An 11741-nucleotide genomic window follows, 5' to 3' on the forward strand; every position below is an offset into this window, starting at 1 on the left:
GTCTCTGAGAGACGCAAGGGTCCAGGTTGGTTGACTCTGTTGGACTTTCTGGGAGTTCCTCTCCCCTCTGGGGCCAGCAATTCTTCCTCTATTCTTCCATAGAGTCCTCAAGCTCCATCCACTGTTTGGCTGTGGGTGCCTGTATCTGTCTGGGTCAACTGCTGGGTAGAGCCGCTCAGAGGACAGCTATGTTAGACTTCTGTTGCAAGCACAACAGAATAATATTTATAGTGTCAGAGACTGATCCTTGCCCATGGGATGGCTCTGAAATTGGGCCAGTTATTGCTAGGCCATGCTCTCCGTCTCTGCTCCATCCCCCATCCCTGCATTTCTTATAGACAGGATAAATTTTGGGTGGAAAGTTTTGTGGGTGGGTAGCTGTCCCTATTGCTTCACTGGGATTCCTGCCTGGCTACAGGAGGTGGCCTCTTCAGGTTCCTTATCCCCAGTGGTGTGAGTCACAGCTAAGGACACCACCCCCATTGATTCTTGGGTGCCTCCTTTATCCCAGGTCTCTGTCTCTTTCTGGAGATGCCCCTACCTTCCCAGCCCAGTCAATTGCAGGTTTGCATTCCTTCTCATGGCCATCTGGCCATCTCTCCTGTCCATCCCCACCCCTGATCCTGAGACCACACCATTCCCCTCTCCATCCTCTCTCCCAACAGTTCCCCCCTCAATCTATGACTTATGACTAATTTATTCCCCTTCTGAAGGAAAGTCAAGCATCCTCTTCTTGTTTAGCTTCTTTGGGACTGTAGAATGTAACAGGGACATCCTGTATTTTATGTCTAATATCCACTTATAAGTGAGTATATACCATGCATGTCCTTTTGGGTCTGGGTTACCCTATTAGGATGATATATTCTCAAGATCCATTCATTTGCCTTCAAATTTCATGATGTCTTTGTTTTTAATAGCTAAATAGTATTCGTTGTGTTGATATATGTACCACGTTTTCTTTATCCCTTCTTCAGTTGAAGGACATTTAGGTTGTTTCCAGATCTGGGCTATGACAAAGAAGACTGCTATGAACATTGTTGAACAAGGGTCTTTAATAATATAATCTCAAATCAGGTTTTTCAAATGAAAATTAAACTGAAAAATATTCCCTTAAATATATGAATAAAACTATAAAAACAAAATAAAAATTGCTTGTATTATTTTTCCCATTTCCTTCACTAAGCAGATTGTGATGCTTTCCTGGAAAATCTAAAGAAAATCTATAACATCATATTCACGTAGGATACTCAGCTCTATACCAGCACCAAAGAGACTCTGAGCCAAACAATATTTTACCTTCATTTTATAGGCTCATTTTTTCAGTGTAAAACCCAACAGAAGCTTAGAGTTCACAAACTATGCTCATATTTATAATTGAATTTAGCAGGATTTCTGAGTGTCTATTATCTGCAGACAATGAAGTAACTATAATTCCTCTCCTTGGATTTTTAACACAGTGGGATAAACAGATCTGTGAAGGACCAAATATAATACAACTTGATGAGCAGTCAAAAATAATTTATGAGCAATCTTATTGTATTTCTATAGTACTTTCCTTCTCGCACTTTAATGGACCTAGTAATTCTAAAAGAGCACAAGTCGTCCATTAGAATTTGATGCCTTATGAAACTATCAGTGTACAATTTAGCAGCAAAACTCCACATAGCTGTGTGCAGTGAGGTTTCTCAGTGTTAATCTTTCTCTACCTCTCTCCAATTTATCTACCGATTAAGCCATTTCTAGCTTCGTTTTATCCAAAATTGACCAGTGTCTCTCTTTTGATATTGAAATAACCTTGTTCTCATTTTAATCTGAATCAATTTTTTTCTATTCAAAGTTAGATTGATAAGAGAGGACGTTTAAAAAGGTAGCTTGCTTTTCATTTAGTTTTAAGGAAATCATGTTCCCCAACATATTTTAAATTCATTATCACTAGAAAGCTAAACTCCAATCACATGTTGCTCATCAGCTCAAACACCAGGAATACTATTAAGATTTAAGGGGAAGCGGTTGGAGATTTAGCTCAGTGGCAAAGCACTTGCCTCGCTAAGTGCAAAGTCCTGGGTTCAGAAGGAAAAAATGATTTAAGGGGAAAAGATTTAGGATCAAACTTTTATTTTTAAAAATCTGCAGAGAATAAAACAAATAAGGGGAGGACGACCAGTTGGCTCAGAATGTCAGACAAAAGCACTTGTGATGCAAAATCTGTGTTCCATCTCAGAACCCTCTGTGGGAGAAAACACAGGCTCTTAAAAAGTTGTTCTCTGATCTTCAACAGGAACCACCTCATGCACGTGACTGTAGCCACATGCGCACATGTGTTTGCATGCATGCTTGAGAATTTGAGTGATGTTACACACAATAATAATTAATTAAAACTTGAAGAAAAACAAAGAACAAAAAAGACACAAAGGTATTCAAGATGCTCATCACAGAGACATTCTCAGGCAGCAGATGAGAGTGGGTACAGAGACCCACAGCCAGAAATTATGCAAGAGTCTAAATTGGAGGTTTGCACTGAGTCCCTCCCCTCAGAGATCAGGGAACCCCTCAAAACAGGGGGAGGAAGAATTGTAGGAGTCAGAGGTGATGGAGGACACCAGGAAAACATGGTCCACAGAAACAACTAAGCAGGGCTCACACAGGCTCGCAGAAACTGAAATGGCAAGCACAGAGCCTACAGGGCTACACTATGTCTCTGTGTCTATGTCATGGCTTTTAGCTTGATATTGTTGTGAGACTCTCAACAGTGGGAGTGAGTGTATCTCTCACTCTTTAGCCTTCTCTTGAGACGTTTTCTCCTGTTGGATTGCCTTGTTCAGACTCAATATGAGGGCTTTCACCAGGTAATATTTATTGTTCTTGTTTTCTCTTATCTGGCTGTCCTCTCTTAGAGACATGCTCCTTTTTAAGAGGAAAGGGATGGGGAGTGAATATGGGGAAAAGGGGATGTCTGAGGAAGCTAGAAGGGCAGAAATATAGGAAAGTATTAGGGGTGTATGGAAGAATCTATTTTCTTCCATATTCATTTTTATTTACTTAATATTCTTCCCTCACGCAATACATCGTGACCACACTTTGCCCTCCCTCCACTTGTCCCATATCCCATTAGAGTCTCCCCCACATCCACGCTTCTTCCATTTTTCCCTTCAGACAAGACGAGGCTTCCAGCAGTATCAGCCAAACACAGCACTGCAAAGTTAGAATAAGATTAGGTACAAACTCTTATATCAAGGCTGAGCAAGGTAAACCAGTAAGACGACAAAGGGACCAAGACAGGCAAAAGAGTGAGAGACACTCCTAACTTCCACTGTCAGAAGTCCCACAAGAACACTAAGCTACTCAGCCATAGCATATATGCAGAGAACCTAGCACAGTCCCATGCAGGGCGAAGCCTCTGTGAAGCCCTATGAACCCTGCTTAGATGATTGACACCAGTGTCTTGTACTCCTGGTGTCCTGTACATGTCTGGCTCCTGCAATCCTTCCTCCCTCTCTCTCAGGGCATTTAACCAAGCTCCATCTAATGCTTAGCTGTGTCTCTCTGTATCTGCTCCCATCAGTTTCTAGGTGAATCCTCTTTGATGACAACTGAACAAGGCACTAAGCTATGAGTACAGCAGAATATCACTTGGAATCAAAAGAATCGATTTCATGATTTTTTTTCTTTTATTCTTCTCTCACATATTAAATCCGGACCACCATTTCCTTCCCTTACTCTTCCCCCAGCCTTTCCCCATGTCTCTGTTCTCCTCCAGAACCAGTCCCCTTCCACATCCCGTCTGCCTAGTGCTTGGCTGTGTAGTACTTTAAATCTACTTCTAACAGTTGTTGGATGAAGTCTGGACTCTTTGATGATGATTCTGCTAGGCTCTGGTCTCAGTATTCTGTAGGCAGGATGAAATGTAGGTTAAAGTTTTGTGGCTGTGTTGGTGTGCCAGTTGAGATCTTGCCTGGTTACAGAAGATGGCCTGTTTGGGCTCCACATGCTCCATTGCTAGGAGTCTTGGCTTGGGTCTCCCTTAGATTCCATGGAGTTTCCATTACACTAGGTTTCCACCTCACCCTGAAATGCCCCCCAATTCCAGTTATGTCTAACAGTACTTTCATCCTCCCTCCCACTCAGGAATCTATTTTCAATTTAAAATGGAGAGAGAGAGAGAGAGAGAGAGAGAGAGAGAGAGAGAGAGAGAGAAGTACTCAAAAGAAGTTTGAGTGGTTTCAAAGGGAAAGAAATACAATTAGCTGGGAGTGCACTGATCCGGTTAATTAGCACAAAAAATAATTTGAAATTTTACCGGCATGCTATAGAGTTAGTGGAAACAGATACTTGGTTTTTGTATTTTATCACCTACCTGTGAAGTATCTATTGAAGCCTAGTGAAGAAAATCAACATTTTATATAATGAAGAGACAGATGAGTATAATGACTATGAGTTTTCAATTATGAGCACCTAGAAACTGACACTTGGAAGAGAGGAGAGTGAGGCATGTAAATTTGCAATCACCTTATTAGGTAGAGTCTGAACCTCCCCTGGAGACACGCTGTGCTTGCCCATTTATGAAAATGATTTGTATGGAGCTTAAATCTTTTATGCCATATTTTGTATAAATGGCCAGTGGGTAATAACTTTGCTTCCCTGAGGCAAATTACTTCAAAACCTGTCTTGGTATTTTAAATAATTTGCCATGAACTATTTTAAAGAACTTATCAGTGAATTCATCATGACCAATGTTTTCTGTGCGCAAATAATCAATGATTATTGATTAATTCTCTGTATTTGTTAGGGATCTATTCAGAGTACCTGTGTCTTAATGACTCAGTTTTGGTACAGACTCATTTCTTCGACATTATCCAGTTCATGGAATATTGTATAAGACCACTTCATGATCACTCACACTTCTTAAACATCAGGTATGCTGTCTTATCCCTCAGTTATATTCCATTTGCATGAATATTCTCTGGCACCTTTAGTTCTGTAGAAGGTCTATGACTTTTGTTTATCTTACAAATGACAAGTCTTAGTTTTACTAGTTTGTGTTATTGGTCAGATACTCTCCATTCCATCTATTTTTACTCTGAGGTTTTCCTCCAAGACAAGAAAGCCTATAGTGGATACAGATCGGAAAAGAAGAAGTCAAAATATCACTATTTGCAGATGACATGATAGTATATTTAAGTGATCCCAAAAGTTCCACCAGAGAACTACTAAAGCTGATAAACAACTTCAGCAAAGTGGCTGGGTATAAAATTAACTCAAATAAATCAGTTGCCTTCCTCTATACAAAAGAGAAACAAGCCGAGAAAGAAATTAGAGAAACGACACCCTTCATAATAGACCCAAATAATATAAAGTACTTCGGTGTGACTTTAACCAAGCAAGTAAAAGATCTGTACAATAAGAAATTCAAGACTCTGAAGAAAGAAATTGAAGAAGACCTCAGAAGATGGAAAGATCTCCCATGTTCATGGATTGGCAGGATTAATATAGTAAAAATGGCCATTTTACCAAAAGGGATCTACAGATTCAATGCAATCCCCATCAAAATACCAATCCAATTCTTCAAAGAGTTAGACAGAACAATTTGCAAATTCATCTGGAATAACAAAAAACCCAGGATAGCTAAAGCTATCCTCAACAATAAAAGGACTTCAGGGGGAATCACTATCCCTGAACTCAAGCAGTATTACAGAGCAATAGTGATAAAAACTGCATGGTATTGGTACAGAGACAGACAGATAGACCAATGGAATAGAATTGAAGACCCAGAAATGAACCCACACACCTATGGTCACTTGATTTTTGACAAAGGAGCCAAAACCATCCAATGGAAAAAAGATAGCATTTTCAGCAAATGGTGCTGGTTCAACTGGAGGGCAACATGTAGAAGAATGCAGATCGATCCATCCTTATCACCCTGTACAAAGCTTAAGTCCAAGTGGATCAAGGACCTCCACATCAAACCAGACACGCTCAAACTAATAGAAGAAAAACTAGGGAAGCATCTGGAACACATGGGCACTGGAAAAAATTTCCTGAACAAAACACCAATGGCTTATGCTCTAAGATCAAGAATCGACAAATGGGATCTCATAAAACTGCAAAGCTTCTGTAAGGCAAAGGACACGGTGGTTAGGACAAAACGGCAACCAACAGATTGGGAAAAGATCTTTACCAATCCTACAACAGATAGAGGCCTTATATCCAAAATATACAAAGAACTCAAGAAGTTAGACCGCAGGGAAACAAATAACCCTATTAAAAAATGGGGTTCAGAGCTAAACAAAGAATTCACAGCTGAGAAACACCTAAAGAAATGTTCAACATCTTTAGTCATAAGGGAAATGCAAATCAAAACAACCCTGAGATTTCACCTCACACCAGTGAGAATGGCTAAGATCAAAAACTCAGGTGACAGCAGATGCTGGCGAGGATGTGGAGAAAGAGGAACACTCCTCCATTGTTGGTGGGATTGCAGACTGGTAAAACCATTCTGGAAATCAGTCTGGAGGTTCCTCAGAAAATTGGACATTGAACTGCCTGAGGATCCAGCTCTACCTCTCTTGGGCATATACCCAAAAGATGCCTCAACATATAAAAGAGACACGTGCTCCACTATGTTCATCGCAGCCTTATTTATAATAGCCAGAAACTGGAAAGAACCCAGATGCCCTTCAACAGAGGAATGGATACAGAAAATGTGGTACATCTACACAATGGAATATTACACAGCTATCAAAAACAACGACTTTATGAAATTCGTAGGCAAATGGTTGGAACTGGAAAATATCATCCTGAGTGAGCTAACCCAATCACAGAAAGACATACATGGTATGCACTCATTGATAAGTGGCTTTTAGCCCAAATGCTTGAATTACCCTAGATGCCTAGAACAAATGAAACTCAAGACGGATGATCAAAATGTGAATGCTTCACTCCTTCTTTAAATGAGGAAAAAGAATACCCTTGGCAGGGAAGGGAGAGGCAAAGATTAAAACAGAGAATGAAGGAACACCCATTCGGAGCCTGCCCCACATGTGTCCCATACACATACAGCCACCCAATTAGACAAGATGGATGAAGCAAAGAAGTGCAGACCGACAGGAGCCGGATGTAGATCGCTCCTGAGAGACACAGCCAGAATACAGCAAATACAGAGGCGAATGCCAGCAGCAAACCACTGAACTGAGAATAGGTCCCCCGCTGAAGGAATCAGAGAAAGAACTGGAAGAGCTTGAAGGGGCTCGAGACCCCAAAAGTACAACAATGTCAAGCAACCAGAGATTCCAGGGACTAAGCCACTACCTAAATACTATACATGGACTGACCCTGGACTCTGACCCCATAGGTAGCAATGAATATCCTAGTAAGAGCACCAGTGGAAGGGGAAGCCCTGGGTCCTGCTAAGACTGAACCCCCAGTGAACTAGACTATGGGGGGAGGGCGGCAATGGGGGGAGGGTTGGGAGGGGAACACCCATAAGGAAGGGGAGGGGGGAGGGGGATGTTTGCCCGGAAACCGGGAAAGGGAATAACACTTGAAATGTATATAAGAAATACTCAAGTTAATAAAAAAAAAAAAAGAAAGCCTATAGAGCAACATTCTTGATTAAAAATGATAGAAAACCATCAACAAAATACTAATAAATCCACTGACATAGGAGTATCTTCTACTGCCATTGGTCCCCTTCTTCCTTACAAACATACCCCCATTCTACTCTTCTGTAATAATCAAGTAAATATATAAAGTAAATAAATAGACAGAGTCAGAGAGAAAAAGAGCAAGGCTCCACATATAAAACATCATTAGTCTTTTTATATTATAGATTTGGTAGTAGGTTAACCTAAAAAGAAGAATCAGGGAATTTCAAAAAAATGATATTAATTACTTCACATGTTCTTTCCTATAAACAGTGACTCCTCACAGCAATGAATAGGTAACTAAAACAATTAGTTTTGGAAAAAGTAGTCATATATGAATTCTCACACAGGGAAAGGAGGAAACAGAACAGAAAACAGAAATAATATAGAAAAGAATCTAAGTAATTCAAATGCAGAACACGTGTGCCAGTCATTGTATTGTATTCTTTACTTGTATCGTACTTTATTGTATTGTATTACTTCTTGACAAAGTTTAGCAATATTTTTAAAAGACATGCATAATTTCATAATTTATGGCTGAAGACTAAGTTTTATAGATGTTTATGCAGGCTGTAAGTGCTACAAATAGATGTAAATTTCCAGGTAGGAATTTTTTTCGTCCAGTGACCAATTGTCAGCGAAGAAGCACCCTAAACTCCAATTATATTTACATCATGAAAACAATTATTGGGGTTTCCTTGTATTTTCCAAAAGGGAACAGGGGAGCAGCAGGCAGATATGGTGCTAGAGCAGTGGCTCAGAGCTTACATCCTCATTTCTCTACAGTCTTTTGTTCTTAGGAGTGCAAGTGGATGAACAAACCAAAGAGGTGGAAGAGTACACTTATAAACAGATTTGCTCAGAATGAGAACGGATTATAGTATCTAACTAATATATAGAGATGTGAAGTTATATGCCGTGGTGGGTACTCACTTTGTGTCTGTATAGAATATGATTGGTGATGCAAATACAGCATTTACAAGTGTATAAAAAGGTACACTAGTCACTGATAATCTAATCTCATTTTAGAGAAGTGAGACCTAGCAGAAGAAACAAGAGGTATGTCAAAAGAATGAGAAGGGAGCCATGGCCGTGTAAACTCACAGCGATCTAAAGAAAGGATTCTGGAGGTCAGAAAGGGAATATTGTAACTTAGGAAAGTACATTGGAGGGGTTGGGGATTTGGCTCAATGGTAGAGTGCTTGCGTAGGAGGCGCAAGGTCCTGGGTTCGGTCCCCAGCCCGGAAAAAAAAAAAAGAAAAAAAAAAAAAAGAAAGTACATTGGAGATGCTGAGATCGGAGATATTCTTACAGAGAAGACTCTGAGTTGAGTTTCATAATGACTTCTCTGGAGCAGTTACAGAGTCACCAATTGTAAGTCCAAAGTTGTCATATGTCAATGGACTATAACCAAAATAAAAGACCAGCAATTTCCCTGAACTAGGTGAGCCCAACTCTTTTAAGTAACCAATCAATATCCTTGAAGTTTTCTACTGCAGTCATTAAAAGTGAAGCTATCATCTCTTCATTGTGTATGCTTTTGTGCAGGGAAAGAACCTCACTGAAAAATGTTATTCTGCAGATAGATTTATTCCTCATAAAAACTAAAACTATGTAAACTTATACAATTAAGTAGTTAGAGTCCACATAGTTCAGTGAAGACTGGAACAATGGGTTTGAAAATTCATATTCCCACTATCTCTATCGTAAGATCCCACTGTGGTTTTGGCTGATGAAGGCCTATTAAGACCTCTTTCTTTAACAACTAGTTAATAACAGTTTTAAGCTCTATAAGACTTTGACCAGGTAAAACAAGGTGCTTTCAAGAGGCAGTAAACGCAGGAAGTCACCATTTCCTTTCTGCTTGTTATCTCATAGCTTGGTAATCTCCTCCCACGGGAGTACTGAACACAGTCAATATTTATACCCTAGCCCAGAACATCTCAGAGGACATCATTATAAGTTTACTGACCTAGTTCTGTCTGATACCAAGGTACAAATAACTTGTACAGGGGTAGGGTCCCACATGCCTGTTAACACTCTGAAGTTAAGCTTGTTAAAATGAATGAGTAACTTTAACATCACTCTTCTCTCTGCAAGTTTTCTAGAGGGATTCTGGATAAAGGGGCTCCTGAGAGCTTGAGTCAGTCCCTAAATGGGGGTAGGAGGACTACATGAGGTTATCATATGAAAAAGCAAACCATTCTCAGAAGTGTATTTCCAGAATTCAGAGTCCACATAGCAAATGGGACAAACCCAAATAGAAACAGAGCTGTAGTGCTCAGTTACTAAGAAGAAACTCGGCAATATCATCTTTCTTAGAAACATGGTATTAACAATTAGTCACAGTCCCCATCCTCACAGTCTGTTATACCCAAATACAAATTGGTTTCAGAGCTGTGAAGATTATTTAAGGTTTTGTCCCCAGTTTTGCAATAAACTGTGCAATTGGATAATATTTATCACAGAAAACTATACACAAATGTATTTGGATTTGAATGGACCCAACATTTTGTACAGGCAGTTCATTCTCCTGTCATGGTCACACTGATCCAAGACATTTATGGGATACAATTACGTAGGATTCTATATGCATTCAGAAATTCCTTTTTTTTAAACTTTGACTTGAATAATCGCATGACATTCAAAGAAAAACTCAGGACCAAGATCATAAAAAATGGAATATGGAGACCAGGGAAGAAATAATCTCACTAATTAGTGCAGCCGTGTGAAAAGAGGAGTCTTCGTTCTTCACATTGATTAAAAAACCACTGCGCAGTAATCAATGCCAGCACAGGAAAAGGCTGTGTATGTGAGTGAGAATGTGTGTGAATGTGTGTATGTGAATGAGTGTAAGATTATGTGAATGACTGTGTGTGTTTTCATTTGAATCTCTAATTGTGAACATTTATACTATCAAACTTCCTAACAGTGACTATGTGATCAGGCATGAAAGAGAATATTCACTAAGAATAAATTCATATTGACTGAAACACAAGTGTCTTTAGGGCCAATAAATTGCCTCAAAGGAGCTTGCCTCATAGCATGATGGCCTGAACTTGATTCCTTGGACAAATGTGGTGTAAGAAAATAACCGATTCTGGTGGGTTGTTCTCTGACCTCCAAATGTACACTTATACAAATATACATTCATACATACATACATACATACATACATACATGCATACATACATACATACACATACTTGCAACAAAAGCTTCTTTACTATTTATTGGAGTTTTCTAATCATTATTCAAATTTGTGATGTACTTTCAGAGACCTTCAGAATGACTCAAATAAGTATACTATTTTAATCATACTCTGGAAGTTATCACAACTGAAAATTATCAGTGTTTCTCTCTTTGATATCTGGTAGCAGAGAATACAGGAGCAGACTATGAGAAGGCAACTGAATCATACTGATCTGATGAGTCCAGCATTTTCCTTTTTTTTTCTATTCCATTCCACTCCATGCCTTTTACTCACCTATACACCACCCCAAGCTCTAGGAGACACAAGATGCCAGATGAACCTTGACCACAGATGACTCAGTGTGGGTAGCCATGGTTTAGAGGAGCTCAGGTGTTCCAGGAAAAGGACTTAGGATATGCAGCAAAACCTATGAGACTGACAACTCTGACCCTTGAAAGTCACAAGCTTGCTTCTCTTAATTGTGTGATACTTTGTTTTACAGAAACCTATGCTGCTAAAGAAAATAGCTGGTATACACTCAGCATTTACCAATTCTACTGTTGAAAGACAGTGTTCATAGAGAGTCAAGACATGGTGTCATTCATGGATATGAAACCAGGGACTGATATTAGACGATATCAAAAAATTTTAATGAGAATAGTATAGACAAATCAGAACAGATGCCCAGCTGGTAGGGCACAGAGTTTGAATTCTTTCATTTTCTAAGAAAATCTACCACAATATTATCAGCATAACATGCTGAGAAACCTAACGGGGTTTTTGAAAAGAAATCTCTTTTTAAATTTTTATTTTTGTTTTAAAATATTTAGTTGTCAAATAAACTTAAAGTGCTTCTGTTTCTGTCTGCTCCTAGAACTGACCAAGTGTCACAACTTTCTGTAACCAGA

Source organism: Rattus norvegicus, chromosome 5 (assembly GCF_036323735.1).
Source record: "Rattus norvegicus strain BN/NHsdMcwi chromosome 5, GRCr8, whole genome shotgun sequence".
Lineage (NCBI taxonomy): Eukaryota > Metazoa > Chordata > Mammalia > Rodentia > Muridae > Rattus > Rattus norvegicus.